General features: G+C 47.8%; 9 non-coding genes across 9 annotated transcripts; all 9 read left to right on the top strand.

Annotated features, from left to right (window-relative positions):
* Window positions 1-1052: 1052 nt before the first annotated feature.
* On the top strand, window positions 1053-1243 carry LOC142692286 (U2 spliceosomal RNA). Its single transcript, XR_012860744.1, has one exon. It is a non-coding gene; the product is annotated as a U2 spliceosomal RNA (small nuclear RNA).
* A 1296-nt stretch (window positions 1244-2539) lies between these two features.
* On the top strand, window positions 2540-2730 carry LOC142692285 (U2 spliceosomal RNA). Its single transcript, XR_012860743.1, has one exon. It is a non-coding gene; the product is annotated as a U2 spliceosomal RNA (small nuclear RNA).
* Window positions 2731-4006: 1276 nt separating this feature from the next.
* Window positions 4007-4197, top strand: LOC142692284 (U2 spliceosomal RNA). The gene has a single exon (XR_012860742.1). It is a non-coding gene; the product is annotated as a U2 spliceosomal RNA (small nuclear RNA).
* A 1284-nt stretch (window positions 4198-5481) lies between these two features.
* Window positions 5482-5672, top strand: LOC142692100 (U2 spliceosomal RNA). Its single transcript, XR_012860589.1, has one exon. It is a non-coding gene; the product is annotated as a U2 spliceosomal RNA (small nuclear RNA).
* A 1300-nt stretch (window positions 5673-6972) lies between these two features.
* Window positions 6973-7163, top strand: LOC142692283 (U2 spliceosomal RNA). The gene has a single exon (XR_012860741.1). It is a non-coding gene; the product is annotated as a U2 spliceosomal RNA (small nuclear RNA).
* Window positions 7164-8451: 1288 nt separating this feature from the next.
* On the top strand, window positions 8452-8642 carry LOC142692282 (U2 spliceosomal RNA). The gene has a single exon (XR_012860740.1). It is a non-coding gene; the product is annotated as a U2 spliceosomal RNA (small nuclear RNA).
* Window positions 8643-9910: 1268 nt separating this feature from the next.
* Window positions 9911-10101, top strand: LOC142692281 (U2 spliceosomal RNA). Its single transcript, XR_012860739.1, has one exon. It is a non-coding gene; the product is annotated as a U2 spliceosomal RNA (small nuclear RNA).
* A 1289-nt stretch (window positions 10102-11390) lies between these two features.
* On the top strand, window positions 11391-11581 carry LOC142692278 (U2 spliceosomal RNA). The gene has a single exon (XR_012860737.1). It is a non-coding gene; the product is annotated as a U2 spliceosomal RNA (small nuclear RNA).
* A 1280-nt stretch (window positions 11582-12861) lies between these two features.
* Window positions 12862-13052, top strand: LOC142692277 (U2 spliceosomal RNA). Its single transcript, XR_012860736.1, has one exon. It is a non-coding gene; the product is annotated as a U2 spliceosomal RNA (small nuclear RNA).
* Window positions 13053-13355: the final 303 nt, after the last annotated feature.

The following is a 13355-nucleotide window of genomic DNA, read 5'->3' as shown; positions in this document are numbered from 1 at the left end:
TTCTCTCCGCCCTCCCTTTTAGGTAAGTTAAAGAGCTGCACCTGAGCCAGCCACTGATTGATTGATTGATTGATTGATTGATTGATTGATTGATTGATTGATTGATTGATTGATGCAGCACAACAGTCAAATAGTGGAGTGGAGTAGGGGAACAGCAAACAGCCAATAAAGCAGCCCGCCCGCTCGCCTGCCCGCCACAATGGACCTACCTGTGTACACTAGATGGATGTGATGGAATGTACTGTCGTCCCTACATTTCAAGAAGAAGTAAGAATTGCAGTTGCAACAAAGCCTTGCTTGCCTACAAAGAGAGCAGCAATTTGGATTTGTTACTATGTTACCTAGAAGAATAACAAACTGTGCAAGGATGGAGGTTGTAGGAGCAAGGAGAAGTTGTCTGTAAAGTTGGTGGATGCCTATTTTCCATTTTGCAGTCCCTTGTCTCCCTCTTGTGGCCTCCTGGAGGCAACTAGCTGTGCAAAAAAAAGACAGCCTGGCGGCCGGCTGTTGCAGTGTTGCCCTCTCAGGCAACACTGAGTGACTGACTGAGCCTCACCGTCTTATATAAAGTTCAGACGGAACTTTGCACGTGTCATAGTGGAGCCCTCAGGATTCCAGAGCCAGCTTTCTGACATCATAATGGGGCCTCAGAGATAAAAGCCTGGGCCCAGGCAGTGTTGGTCAGTGCTGCTCAGCAGGCAGCACTGGACTGGACTGGATTACAGCTGATACAAGGTGTGAAGGAACAAGGGGTGGCTGTGGGCATGCACTTGCTGCCGCTGCCAGTGTTTATCTGCATGGCAGCAGGGCATTTGGGCGTTGCCAGGAAGGCGTTTTTATGTAGATTCCTCCTCTTTCAGCACTGCATTGTGGTGCAAGCAAAAGAAGCAAATCCTGTCTGGCTTCCTCTCCGGCCTTTATTCACCTCCCGTGTAGCTGTGAGTGTGTGAGCCTGCAGGGCCCCATGGAATTGCCTAGAAGTAGGCTGAATCGCTGCAAGGGCTGAACAGCAGTATCGGGCAGGCTCGGGCAACGCGCGGCCCGTTCGGGTTATCGCTTCTCGGCCTTTTGGCTAAGATCAAGTGTAGTATCTGTTCTTATCAGTTTAATATCTGATACGTCCCCTATCTGGGGACCATATATTAAATGGATTTTTAGAACAGGGAGATGGAAATAGAGCTTGCTCTGTCCACTCCACGCATTGACCTGGTATTGCAGTATTTCCAGGACCGGTGCACCCTTTCCTTATGTGTTGACTAAAAGCAGATTCCAAAAGTGTTTTTTGTCTTTGCTATTGTTTCTGTCTTTCTGAAGGGATCTCCCCTTTTAATCCCATTATTTCAACACCTGTTGGACAATGCATGAGTGATAATGAGCTCATTGATTAAATGCAATTAATGAATAGATTGCCACCTCTTGTTGTGTGTCGTCTGTGTTTCTGTGTTTCTGGCATTTCACATTGGAACACCTCATTCACCTTCCTTGTCTTCTCTCCGCCCTCCCTTTTAGGTAAGTTAAAGAGCTGCACCTGAGCCAGCCACTGATTGATTGATTGATTGATTGATTGATTGATTGATTGATTGATTGATTGATTGATTGATGCAGCACAACAGTCAAATAGTGGAGTGGAGTAGGGGAACAGCAAACAGCCAATAAAGCAGCCCGCCCGCTCGCCTGCCCGCCACAATGGACCTACCTGTGTACACTAGATGGATGTGATGGAATGTACTGTCGTCCCTACATTTCAAGAAGAAGTAAGAATTGCAGTTGCAACAAAGCCTTGCTTGCCTACAAAGAGAGCAGCAATTTGGATTTGTTACTATGTTACCTAGAAGAATAACAAACTGTGCAAGGATGGAGGTTGTAGGAGCAAGGAGAAGTTGTCTGTAAAGTTGGTGGATGCCTATTTTCCATTTTGCAGTCCCTTGTCTCCCTCTTGTGGCCTCCTGGAGGCAACTAGCTGTGCAAAAAAAAGACAGCCTGGCGGCCGGCTGTTGCAGTGTTGCCCTCTCAGGCAACACTGAGTGACTGACTGAGCCTCACCGTCTTATATAAAGTTCAGACGGAACTTTGCACGTGTCATAGTGGAGCCCTCAGGATTCCAGAGCCAGCTTTCTGACATCATAATGGGGCCTCAGAGATAAAAGCCTGGGCCCAGGCAGTGTTGGTCAGTGCTGCTCAGCAGGCAGCACTGGACTGGACTGGATTACAGCTGATACAAGGTGTGAAGGAACAAGGGGTGGCTGTGGGCATGCACTTGCTGCCGCTGCCAGTGTTTATCTGCATGGCAGCAGGGCATTTGGGCGTTGCCAGGAAGGCGTTTTTATGTAGATTCCTCCTCTTTCAGCACTGCATTGTGGTGCAAGCAAAAGAAGCAAATCCTGTCTGGCTTCCTCTCCGGCCTTTATTCACCTCCCGTGTAGCTGTGAGTGTGTGAGCCTGCAGGGCCCCATGGAATTGCCTAGAAGTAGGCTGAATCGCTGCAAGGGCTGAACAGCAGTATCGGGCAGGCTCGGGCAACGCGCGGCCCGTTCGGGTTATCGCTTCTCGGCCTTTTGGCTAAGATCAAGTGTAGTATCTGTTCTTATCAGTTTAATATCTGATACGTCCCCTATCTGGGGACCATATATTAAATGGATTTTTAGAACAGGGAGATGGAAATAGAGCTTGCTCTGTCCACTCCACGCATTGACCTGGTATTGCAGTATTTCCAGGACCGGTGCACCCTTTCCTTATGTGTTGACTAAAAGCAGATTCCAAAAGTGTTTTTTGTCTTTGCTATTGTTTCTGTCTTTCTGAAGGGATCTCCCCTTTTAATCCCATTATTTCAACACCTGTTGGACAATGCATGAGTGATAATGAGCTCATTGATTAAATGCAATTAATGAATAGATTGCCACCTCTTGTTGTGTGTCGTCTGTGTTTCTGTGTTTCCGGCATTTCACATTGGAACACCTCATTCACCTTCCTTGTCTTCTCTCCGCCCTCCCTTTTAGGTAAGTTAAAGAGCTGCACCTGAGCCAGCCACTGATTGATTGATTGATTGATTGATTGATTGATTGATTGATGCAGCACAACAGTCAAATAGTGGAGTGGAGTAGGGGAACAGCAAACAGCCAATAAAGCAGCCCGCCCGCTCGCCTGCCCGCCACAATGGACCTACCTGTGTACACTAGATGGATGTGATGGAATGTACTGTCGTCTCTACATTTCAAGAAGAAGTAAGAATTGCAGTTGCAACAAAGCCTTGCTTGCCTACAAAGAGAGCAGCAATTTGGATTTGTTACTATGTTACCTAGAAGAATAACAAACTGTGCAAGGATGGAGGTTGTAGGAGCAAGGAGAAGTTGTCTGTAAAGTTGGTGGATGCCTATTTTCCATTTTGCAGTCCCTTGTCTCCCTCTTGTGGCCTCCTGGAGGCAACTAGCTGTGCAAAAAAAAGACAGCCTGGCGGCCGGCTGTTGCAGTGTTGCCCTCTCAGGCAACACTGAGTGACTGACTGAGCCTCACCGTCTTATATAAAGTTCAGACGGAACTTTGCACGTGTCATAGTGGAGCCCTCAGGATTCCAGAGCCAGCTTTCTGACATCATAATGGGGCCTCAGAGATAAAAGCCTGGGCCCAGGCAGTGTTGGTCAGTGCTGCTCAGCAGGCAGCACTGGACTGGACTGGATTACAGCTGATACAAGGTGTGAAGGAACAAGGGGTGGCTGTGGGCATGCACTTGCTGCCGCTGCCAGTGTTTATCTGCATGGCAGCAGGGCATTTGGGCGTTGCCAGGAAGGCGTTTTTATGTAGATTCCTCCTCTTTCAGCACTGCATTGTGGTGCAAGCAAAAGAAGCAAATCCTGTCTGGCTTCCTCTCCGGCCTTTATTCACCTCCCGTGTAGCTGTGAGTGTGTGAGCCTGCAGGGCCCCATGGAATTGCCTAGAAGTAGGCTGAATCGCTGCAAGGGCTGAACAGCAGTATCGGGCAGGCTCGGGCAACGCGCGGCCCGTTCGGGTTATCGCTTCTCGGCCTTTTGGCTAAGATCAAGTGTAGTATCTGTTCTTATCAGTTTAATATCTGATACGTCCCCTATCTGGGGACCATATATTAAATGGATTTTTAGAACAGGGAGATGGAAATAGAGCTTGCTCTGTCCACTCCACGCATTGACCTGGTATTGCAGTATTTCCAGGACCGGTGCACCCTTTCCTTATGTGTTGACTAAAAGCAGATTCCAAAAGTGTTTTTTGTCTTTGCTATTGTTTCTGTCTTTCTGAAGGGATCTCCCCTTTTAATCCCATTATTTCAACACCTGTTGGACAATGCATGAGTGATAATGAGCTCATTGATTAAATGCAATTAATGAATAGATTGCCACCTCTTGTTGTGTGTCGTCTGTGTTTCTGTGTTTCCGGCATTTCACATTGGAACACCTCATTCACCTTCCTTGTCTTCTCTCCGCCCTCCCTTTTAGGTAAGTTAAAGAGCTGCACCTGAGCCAGCCACTGATTGATTGATTGATTGATTGATTGATTGATTGATTGATTGATTGATGCAGCACAACAGTCAAATAGTGGAGTGGAGTAGGGGAACAGCAAACAGCCAATAAAGCAGCCCGCCCGCTCGCCTGCCCGCCACAATGGACCTACCTGTGTACACTAGATGGATGTGATGGAATGTACTGTCGTCCCTACATTTCAAGAAGAAGTAAGAATTGCAGTTGCAACAAAGCCTTGCTTGCCTACAAAGAGAGCAGCAATTTGGATTTGTTACTATGTTACCTAGAAGAATAACAAACTGTGCAAGGATGGAGGTTGTAGGAGCAAGGAGAAGTTGTCTGTAAAGTTGGTGGATGCCTATTTTCCATTTTGCAGTCCCTTGTCTCCCTCTTGTGGCCTCCTGGAGGCAACTAGCTGTGCAAAAAAAAGACAGCCTGGCGGCCGGCTGTTGCAGTGTTGCCCTCTCAGGCAACACTGAGTGACTGACTGAGCCTCACCGTCTTATATAAAGTTCAGACGGAACTTTGCACGTGTCATAGTGGAGCCCTCAGGATTCCAGAGCCAGCTTTCTGACATCATAATGGGGCCTCAGAGATAAAAGCCTGGGCCCAGGCAGTGTTGGTCAGTGCTGCTCAGCAGGCAGCACTGGACTGGACTGGATTACAGCTGATACAAGGTGTGAAGGAACAAGGGGTGGCTGTGGGCATGCACTTGCTGCCGCTGCCAGTGTTTATCTGCATGGCAGCAGGGCATTTGGGCGTTGCCAGGAAGGCGTTTTTATGTAGATTCCTCCTCTTTCAGCACTGCATTGTGGTGCAAGCAAAAGAAGCAAATCCTGTCTGGCTTCCTCTCCGGCCTTTATTCACCTCCCGTGTAGCTGTGAGTGTGTGAGCCTGCAGGGCCCCATGGAATTGCCTAGAAGTAGGCTGAATCGCTGCAAGGGCTGAACAGCAGTATCGGGCAGGCTCGGGCAACGTGCGGCCCGTTCGGGTTATCGCTTCTCGGCCTTTTGGCTAAGATCAAGTGTAGTATCTGTTCTTATCAGTTTAATATCTGATACGTCCCCTATCTGGGGACCATATATTAAATGGATTTTTAGAACAGGGGGATGGAAATAGAGCTTGCTCTGTCCACTCCACGCATTGACCTGGTATTGCAGTATTTCCAGGACCGGTGCACCCTTTCCTTATGTGTTGACTAAAAGCAGATTCCAAAAGTGTTTTTTGTCTTTGCTATTGTTTCTGTCTTTCTGAAGGGATCTCCCCTTTTAATCCCATTATTTCAACACCTGTTGGACAATGCATGAGTGATAATGAGCTCATTGATTAAATGCAATTAATGAATAGATTGCCACCTCTTGTTGTGTGTCGTCTGTGTTTCTGTGTTTCCGGCATTTCACATTGGAACACCTCATTCACCTTCCTTGTCTTCTCTCCGCCCTCCCTTTTAGGTAAGTTAAAGAGCTGCACCTGAGCCAGCCACTGATTGATTGATTGATTGATTGATTGATTGATTGATTGATTGATTGATTGATTGATTGATTGATGCAGCACAACAGTCAAATAGTGGAGTGGAGTAGGGGAACAGCAAACAGCCAATAAAGCAGCCCGCCCGCTCGCCTGCCCGCCACAATGGACCTACCTGTGTACACTAGATGGATGTGATGGAATGTACTGTCGTCCCTACATTTCAAGAAGAAGTAAGAATTGCAGTTGCAACAAAGCCTTGCTTGCCTACAAAGAGAGCAGCAATTTGGATTTGTTACTATGTTACCTAGAAGAATAACAAACTGTGCAAGGATGGAGGTTGTAGGAGCAAGGAGAAGTTGTCTGTAAAGTTGGTGGATGCCTATTTTCCATTTTGCAGTCCCTTGTCTCCCTCTTGTGGCCTCCTGGAGGCAACTAGCTGTGCAAAAAAAAGACATCCTGGCGGCCGGCTGTTGCAGTGTTGCCCTCTCAGGCAACACTGAGTGACTGACTGAGCCTCACCGTCTTATATAAAGTTCAGACGGAACTTTGCACGTGTCATAGTGGAGCCCTCAGGATTCCAGAGCCAGCTTTCTGACATCATAATGGGGCCTCAGAGATAAAAGCCTGGGCCCAGGCAGTGTTGGTCAGTGCTGCTCAGCAGGCAGCACTGGACTGGACTGGATTACAGCTGATACAAGGTGTGAAGGAACAAGGGGTGGCTGTGGGCATGCACTTGCTGCCGCTGCCAGTGTTTATCTGCATGGCAGCAGGGCATTTGGGCGTTGCCAGGAAGGCGTTTTTATGTAGATTCCTCCTCTTTCAGCACTGCATTGTGGTGCAAGCAAAAGAAGCAAATCCTGTCTGGCTTCCTCTCCGGCCTTTATTCACCTCCCGTGTAGCTGTGAGTGTGTGAGCCTGCAGGGCCCCATGGAATTGCCTAGAAGTAGGCTGAATCGCTGCAAGGGCTGAACAGCAGTATCGGGCAGGCTCGGGCAACGCGCGGCCCGTTCGGGTTATCGCTTCTCGGCCTTTTGGCTAAGATCAAGTGTAGTATCTGTTCTTATCAGTTTAATATCTGATACGTCCCCTATCTGGGGACCATATATTAAATGGATTTTTAGAACAGGGAGATGGAAATAGAGCTTGCTCTGTCCACTCCACGCATTGACCTGGTATTGCAGTATTTCCAGGACCGGTGCACCCTTTCCTTATGTGTTGACTAAAAGCAGATTCCAAAAGTGTTTTTTGTCTTTGCTATTGTTTCTGTCTTTCTGAAGGGATCTCCCCTTTTAATCCCATTATTTCAACACCTGTTGGACAATGCATGAGTGATAATGAGCTCATTGATTAAATGCAATTAATGAATAGATTGCCACCTCTTGTTGTGTGTCGTCTGTGTTTCTGTGTTTCCGGCATTTCACATTGGAACACCTCATTCACCTTCCTTGTCTTCTCTCCGCCCTCCCTTTTAGGTAAGTTAAAGAGCTGCACCTGAGCCAGCCACTGATTGATTGATTGATTGATTGATTGATTGATTGATTGATTGATTGATTGATGCAGCACAACAGTCAAATAGTGGAGTGGAGTAGGGGAACAGCAAACAGCCAATAAAGCAGCCCGCCCGCTCGCCTGCCCGCCACAATGGACCTACCTGTGTACACTAGATGGATGTGATGGAATGTACTGTCGTCCCTACATTTCAAGAAGAAGTAAGAATTGCAGTTGCAACAAAGCCTTGCTTGCCTACAAAGAGAGCAGCAATTTGGATTTGTTACTATGTTACCTAGAAGAATAACAAACTGTGCAAGGATGGAGGTTGTAGGAGCAAGGAGAAGTTGTCTGTAAAGTTGGTGGATGCCTATTTTCCATTTTGCAGTCCCTTGTCTCCCTCTTGTGGCCTCCTGGAGGCAACTAGCTGTGCAAAAAAAAGACAGCCTGGCGGCCGGCTGTTGCAGTGTTGCCCTCTCAGGCAACACTGAGTGACTGACTGAGCCTCACCGTCTTATATAAAGTTCAGACGGAACTTTGCACGTGTCATAGTGGAGCCCTCAGGATTCCAGAGCCAGCTTTCTGACATCATAATGGGGCCTCAGAGATAAAAGCCTGGGCCCAGGCAGTGTTGGTCAGTGCTGCTCAGCAGGCAGCACTGGACTGGACTGGATTACAGCTGATACAAGGTGTGAAGGAACAAGGGGTGGCTGTGGGCATGCACTTGCTGCCGCTGCCAGTGTTTATCTGCATGGCAGCAGGGCATTTGGGCGTTGCCAGGAAGGCGTTTTTATGTAGATTCCTCCTCTTTCAGCACTGCATTGTGGTGCAAGCAAAAGAAGCAAATCCTGTCTGGCTTCCTCTCCGGCCTTTATTCACCTCCCGTGTAGCTGTGAGTGTGTGAGCCTGCAGGGCCCCATGGAATTGCCTAGAAGTAGGCTGAATCGCTGCAAGGGCTGAACAGCAGTATCGGGCAGGCTCGGGCAACGCGCGGCCCGTTCGGGTTATCGCTTCTCGGCCTTTTGGCTAAGATCAAGTGTAGTATCTGTTCTTATCAGTTTAATATCTGATACGTCCCCTATCTGGGGACCATATATTAAATGGATTTTTAGAACAGGGAGATGGAAATAGAGCTTGCTCTGTCCACTCCACGCATTGACCTGGTATTGCAGTATTTCCAGGACCGGTGCACCCTTTCCTTATGTGTTGACTAAAAGCAGATTCCAAAAGTGTTTTTTGTCTTTGCTATTGTTTCTGTCTTTCTGAAGGGATCTCCCCTTTTAATCCCATTATTTCAACACCTGTTGGACAATGCATGAGTGATAATGAGCTCATTGATTAAATGCAATTAATGAATAGATTGCCACCTCTTGTTGTGTGTCGTCTGTGTTTCTGTGTTTCCGGCATTTCACATTGGAACACCTCATTCACCTTCCTTGTCTTCTCTCCGCCCTCCCTTTTAGGTAAGTTAAAGAGCTGCACCTGAGCCAGCCACTGATTGATTGATTGATTGATTGATTGATTGATGCAGCACAACAGTCAAATAGTGGAGTGGAGTAGGGGAACAGCAAACAGCCAATAAAGCAGCCCGCCCGCTCGCCTGCCCGCCACAATGGACCTACCTGTGTACACTAGATGGATGTGATGGAATGTACTGTCGTCCCTACATTTCAAGAAGAAGTAAGAATTGCAGTTGCAACAAAGCCTTGCTTGCCTACAAAGAGAGCAGCAATTTGGATTTGTTACTATGTTACCTAGAAGAATAACAAACTGTGCAAGGATGGAGGTTGTAGGAGCAAGGAGAAGTTGTCTGTAAAGTTGGTGGATGCCTATTTTCCATTTTGCAGTCCCTTGTCTCCCTCTTGTGGCCTCCTGGAGGCAACTAGCTGTGCAAAAAAAAGACAGCCTGGCGGCCGGCTGTTGCAGTGTTGCCCTCTCAGGCAACACTGAGTGACTGACTGAGCCTCACCGTCTTATATAAAGTTCAGACGGAACTTTGCACGTGTCATAGTGGAGCCCTCAGGATTCCAGAGCCAGCTTTCTGACATCATAATGGGGCCTCAGAGATAAAAGCCTGGGCCCAGGCAGTGTTGGTCAGTGCTGCTCAGCAGGCAGCACTGGACTGGACTGGATTACAGCTGATACAAGGTGTGAAGGAACAAGGGGTGGCTGTGGGCATGCACTTGCTGCCGCTGCCAGTGTTTATCTGCATGGCAGCAGGGCATTTGGGCGTTGCCAGGAAGGCGTTTTTATGTAGATTCCTCCTCTTTCAGCACTGCATTGTGGTGCAAGCAAAAGAAGCAAATCCTGTCTGGCTTCCTCTCCGGCCTTTATTCACCTCCCGTGTAGCTGTGAGTGTGTGAGCCTGCAGGGCCCCATGGAATTGCCTAGAAGTAGGCTGAATCGCTGCAAGGGCTGAACAGCAGTATCGGGCAGGCTCGGGCAACGCGCGGCCCGTTCGGGTTATCGCTTCTCGGCCTTTTGGCTAAGATCAAGTGTAGTATCTGTTCTTATCAGTTTAATATCTGATACGTCCCCTATCTGGGGACCATATATTAAATGGATTTTTAGAACAGGGAGATGGAAATAGAGCTTGCTCTGTCCACTCCACGCATTGACCTGGTATTGCAGTATTTCCAGGACCGGTGCACCCTTTCCTTATGTGTTGACTAAAAGCAGATTCCAAAAGTGTTTTTTGTCTTTGCTATTGTTTCTGTCTTTCTGAAGGGATCTCCCCTTTTAATCCCATTATTTCAACACCTGTTGGACAATGCATGAGTGATAATGAGCTCATTGATTAAATGCAATTAATGAATAGATTGCCACCTCTTGTTGTGTGTCGTCTGTGTTTCTGTGTTTCCGGCATTTCACATTGGAACACCTCATTCACCTTCCTTGTCTTCTCTCCGCCCTCCCTTTTAGGTAAGTTAAAGAGCTGCACCTGAGCCAGCCACTGATTGATTGATTGATTGATTGATTGATTGATTGATTGATTGATTGATTGATTGATGCACAACAGTCAAATAGTGGAGTGGAGTAGGGGAACAGCAAACAGCCAATAAAGCAGCCCGCCCGCTCGCCTGCCCGCCACAATGGACCTACCTGTGTACACTAGATGGATGTGATGGAATGTACTGTCGTCCCTACATTTCAAGAAGAAGTAAGAATTGCAGTTGCAACAAAGCCTTGCTTGCCTACAAAGAGAGCAGCAATTTGGATTTGTTACTATGTTACCTAGAAGAATAACAAACTGTGCAAGGATGGAGGTTGTAGGAGCAAGGAGAAGTTGTCTGTAAAGTTGGTGGATGCCTATTTTCCATTTTGCAGTCCCTTGTCTCCCTCTTGTGGCCTCCTGGAGGCAACTAGCTGTGCAAAAAAAAGACAGCCTGGCGGCCGGCTGTTGCAGTGTTGCCCTCTCAGGCAACACTGAGTGACTGACTGAGCCTCACCGTCTTATATAAAGTTCAGACGGAACTTTGCACGTGTCATAGTGGAGCCCTCAGGATTCCAGAGCCAGCTTTCTGACATCATAATGGGGCCTCAGAGATAAAAGCCTGGGCCCAGGCAGTGTTGGTCAGTGCTGCTCAGCAGGCAGCACTGGACTGGACTGGATTACAGCTGATACAAGGTGTGAAGGAACAAGGGGTGGCTGTGGGCATGCACTTGCTGCCGCTGCCAGTGTTTATCTGCATGGCAGCAGGGCATTTGGGCGTTGCCAGGAAGGCGTCTTTATGTAGATTCCTCCTCTTTCAGCACTGCATTGTGGTGCAAGCAAAAGAAGCAAATCCTGTCTGGCTTCCTCTCCGGCCTTTATTCACCTCCCGTGTAGCTGTGAGTGTGTGAGCCTGCAGGGCCCCATGGAATTGCCTAGAAGTAGGCTGAATCGCTGCAAGGGCTGAACAGCAGTATCGGGCAGGCTCGGGCAACGCGCGGCCCGTTCGGGTTATCGCTTCTCGGCCTTTTGGCTAAGATCAAGTGTAGTATCTGTTCTTATCAGTTTAATATCTGATACGTCCCCTATCTGGGGACCATATATTAAATGGATTTTTAGAACAGGGAGATGGAAATAGAGCTTGCTCTGTCCACTCCACGCATTGACCTGGTATTGCAGTATTTCCAGGACCGGTGCACCCTTTCCTTATGTGTTGACTAAAAGCAGATTCCAAAAGTGTTTTTTGTCTTTGCTATTGTTTCTGTCTTTCTGAAGGGATCTCCCCTTTTAATCCCATTATTTCAACACCTGTTGGACAATGCATGAGTGATAATGAGCTCATTGATTAAATGCAATTAATGAATAGATTGCCACCTCTTGTTGTGTGTCGTCTGTGTTTCTGTGTTTCCGGCATTTCACATTGGAACACCTCATTCACCTTCCTTGTCTTCTCTCCGCCCTCCCTTTTAGGTAAGTTAAAGAGCTGCACCTGAGCCAGCCACTGATTGATTGATTGATTGATTGATTGATTGATTGATTGATTGATGCAGCACAACAGTCAAATAGTGGAGTGGAGTAGGGGAACAGCAAACAGCCAATAAAGCAGCCCGCCCGCTCGCCTGCCCGCCACAATGGACCTACCTGTGTACACTAGATGGATGTGATGGAATGTACTGTCGTCCCTACATTTCAAGAAGAAGTAAGAATTGCAGTTGCAACAAAGCCTTGCTTGCCTACAAAGAGAGCAGCAATTTGGATTTGTTACTATGTTACCTAGAAGAATAACAAACTGTGCAAGGATGGAGGTTGTAGGAGCAAGGAGAAGTTGTCTGTAAAGTTGGTGGATGCCTATTTTCCATTTTGCAGTCCCTTGTCTCCCTCTTGTGGCCTCCTGGAGGCAACTAGCTGTGCAAAAAAAAGACAGCCTGGCGGCCGGCTGTTGCAGTGTTGCCCTCTCAGGCAACACTGAGTGACTGACTGAGCCTCACCGTCTTATATAAAGTTCAGACGGAACTTTGCACGTGTCATAGTGGAGCCCTCAGGATTCCAGAGCCAGCTTTCTGACATCATAATGGGGCCTCAGAGATAAAAGCCTGGGCCCAGGCAGTGTTGGTCAGTGCTGCTCAGCAGGCAGCACTGGACTGGACTGGATTACAGCTGATACAAGGTGTGAAGGAACAAGGGGTGGCTGTGGGCATGCACTTGCTGCCGCTGCCAGTGTTTATCTGCATGGCAGCAGGGCATTTGGGCGTTGCCAGGAAGGCGTTTTTATGTAGATTCCTCCTCTTTCAGCACTGCATTGTGGTGCAAGCAAAAGAAGCAAATCCTGTCTGGCTTCCTCTCCGGCCTTTATTCACCTCCCGTGTAGCTGTGAGTGTGTGAGCCTGCAGGGCCCCATGGAATTGCCTAGAAGTAGGCTGAATCGCTGCAAGGGCTGAACAGCAGTATCGGGCAGGCTCGGGCAACGCGCGGCCCGTTCGGGTTATCGCTTCTCGGCCTTTTGGCTAAGATCAAGTGTAGTATCTGTTCTTATCAGTTTAATATCTGATACGTCCCCTATCTGGGGACCATATATTAAATGGATTTTTAGAACAGGGAGATGGAAATAGAGCTTGCTCTGTCCACTCCACGCATTGACCTGGTATTGCAGTATTTCCAGGACCGGTGCACCCTTTCCTTATGTGTTGACTAAAAGCAGATTCCAAAAGTGTTTTTTGTCTTTGCTATTGTTTCTGTCTTTCTGAAGGGATCTCCCCTTTTAATCCCATTATTTCAACACCTGTTGGACAATGCATGAGTGATAATGAGCTCATTGATTAAATGCAATTAATGAATAGATTGCCACCTCTTGTTGTGTGTCGTCTGTGTTTCTGTGTTTCCGGCATTTCACATTGGAACACCTCATTCACCTTCCTTGTCTTCTCTCCGCCCTCCCTTTTAGGTAAGTTAAAGAGCTGCACCTGAGCCAGCCACTGATT

Source organism: Rhinoderma darwinii, assembly GCF_050947455.1.
Source record: "Rhinoderma darwinii isolate aRhiDar2 chromosome 5 unlocalized genomic scaffold, aRhiDar2.hap1 SUPER_5_unloc_39, whole genome shotgun sequence".
Taxonomy (NCBI): domain Eukaryota; kingdom Metazoa; phylum Chordata; class Amphibia; order Anura; family Rhinodermatidae; genus Rhinoderma; species Rhinoderma darwinii.
This window is presented reverse-complemented; position numbering and strand designations above follow the sequence as displayed.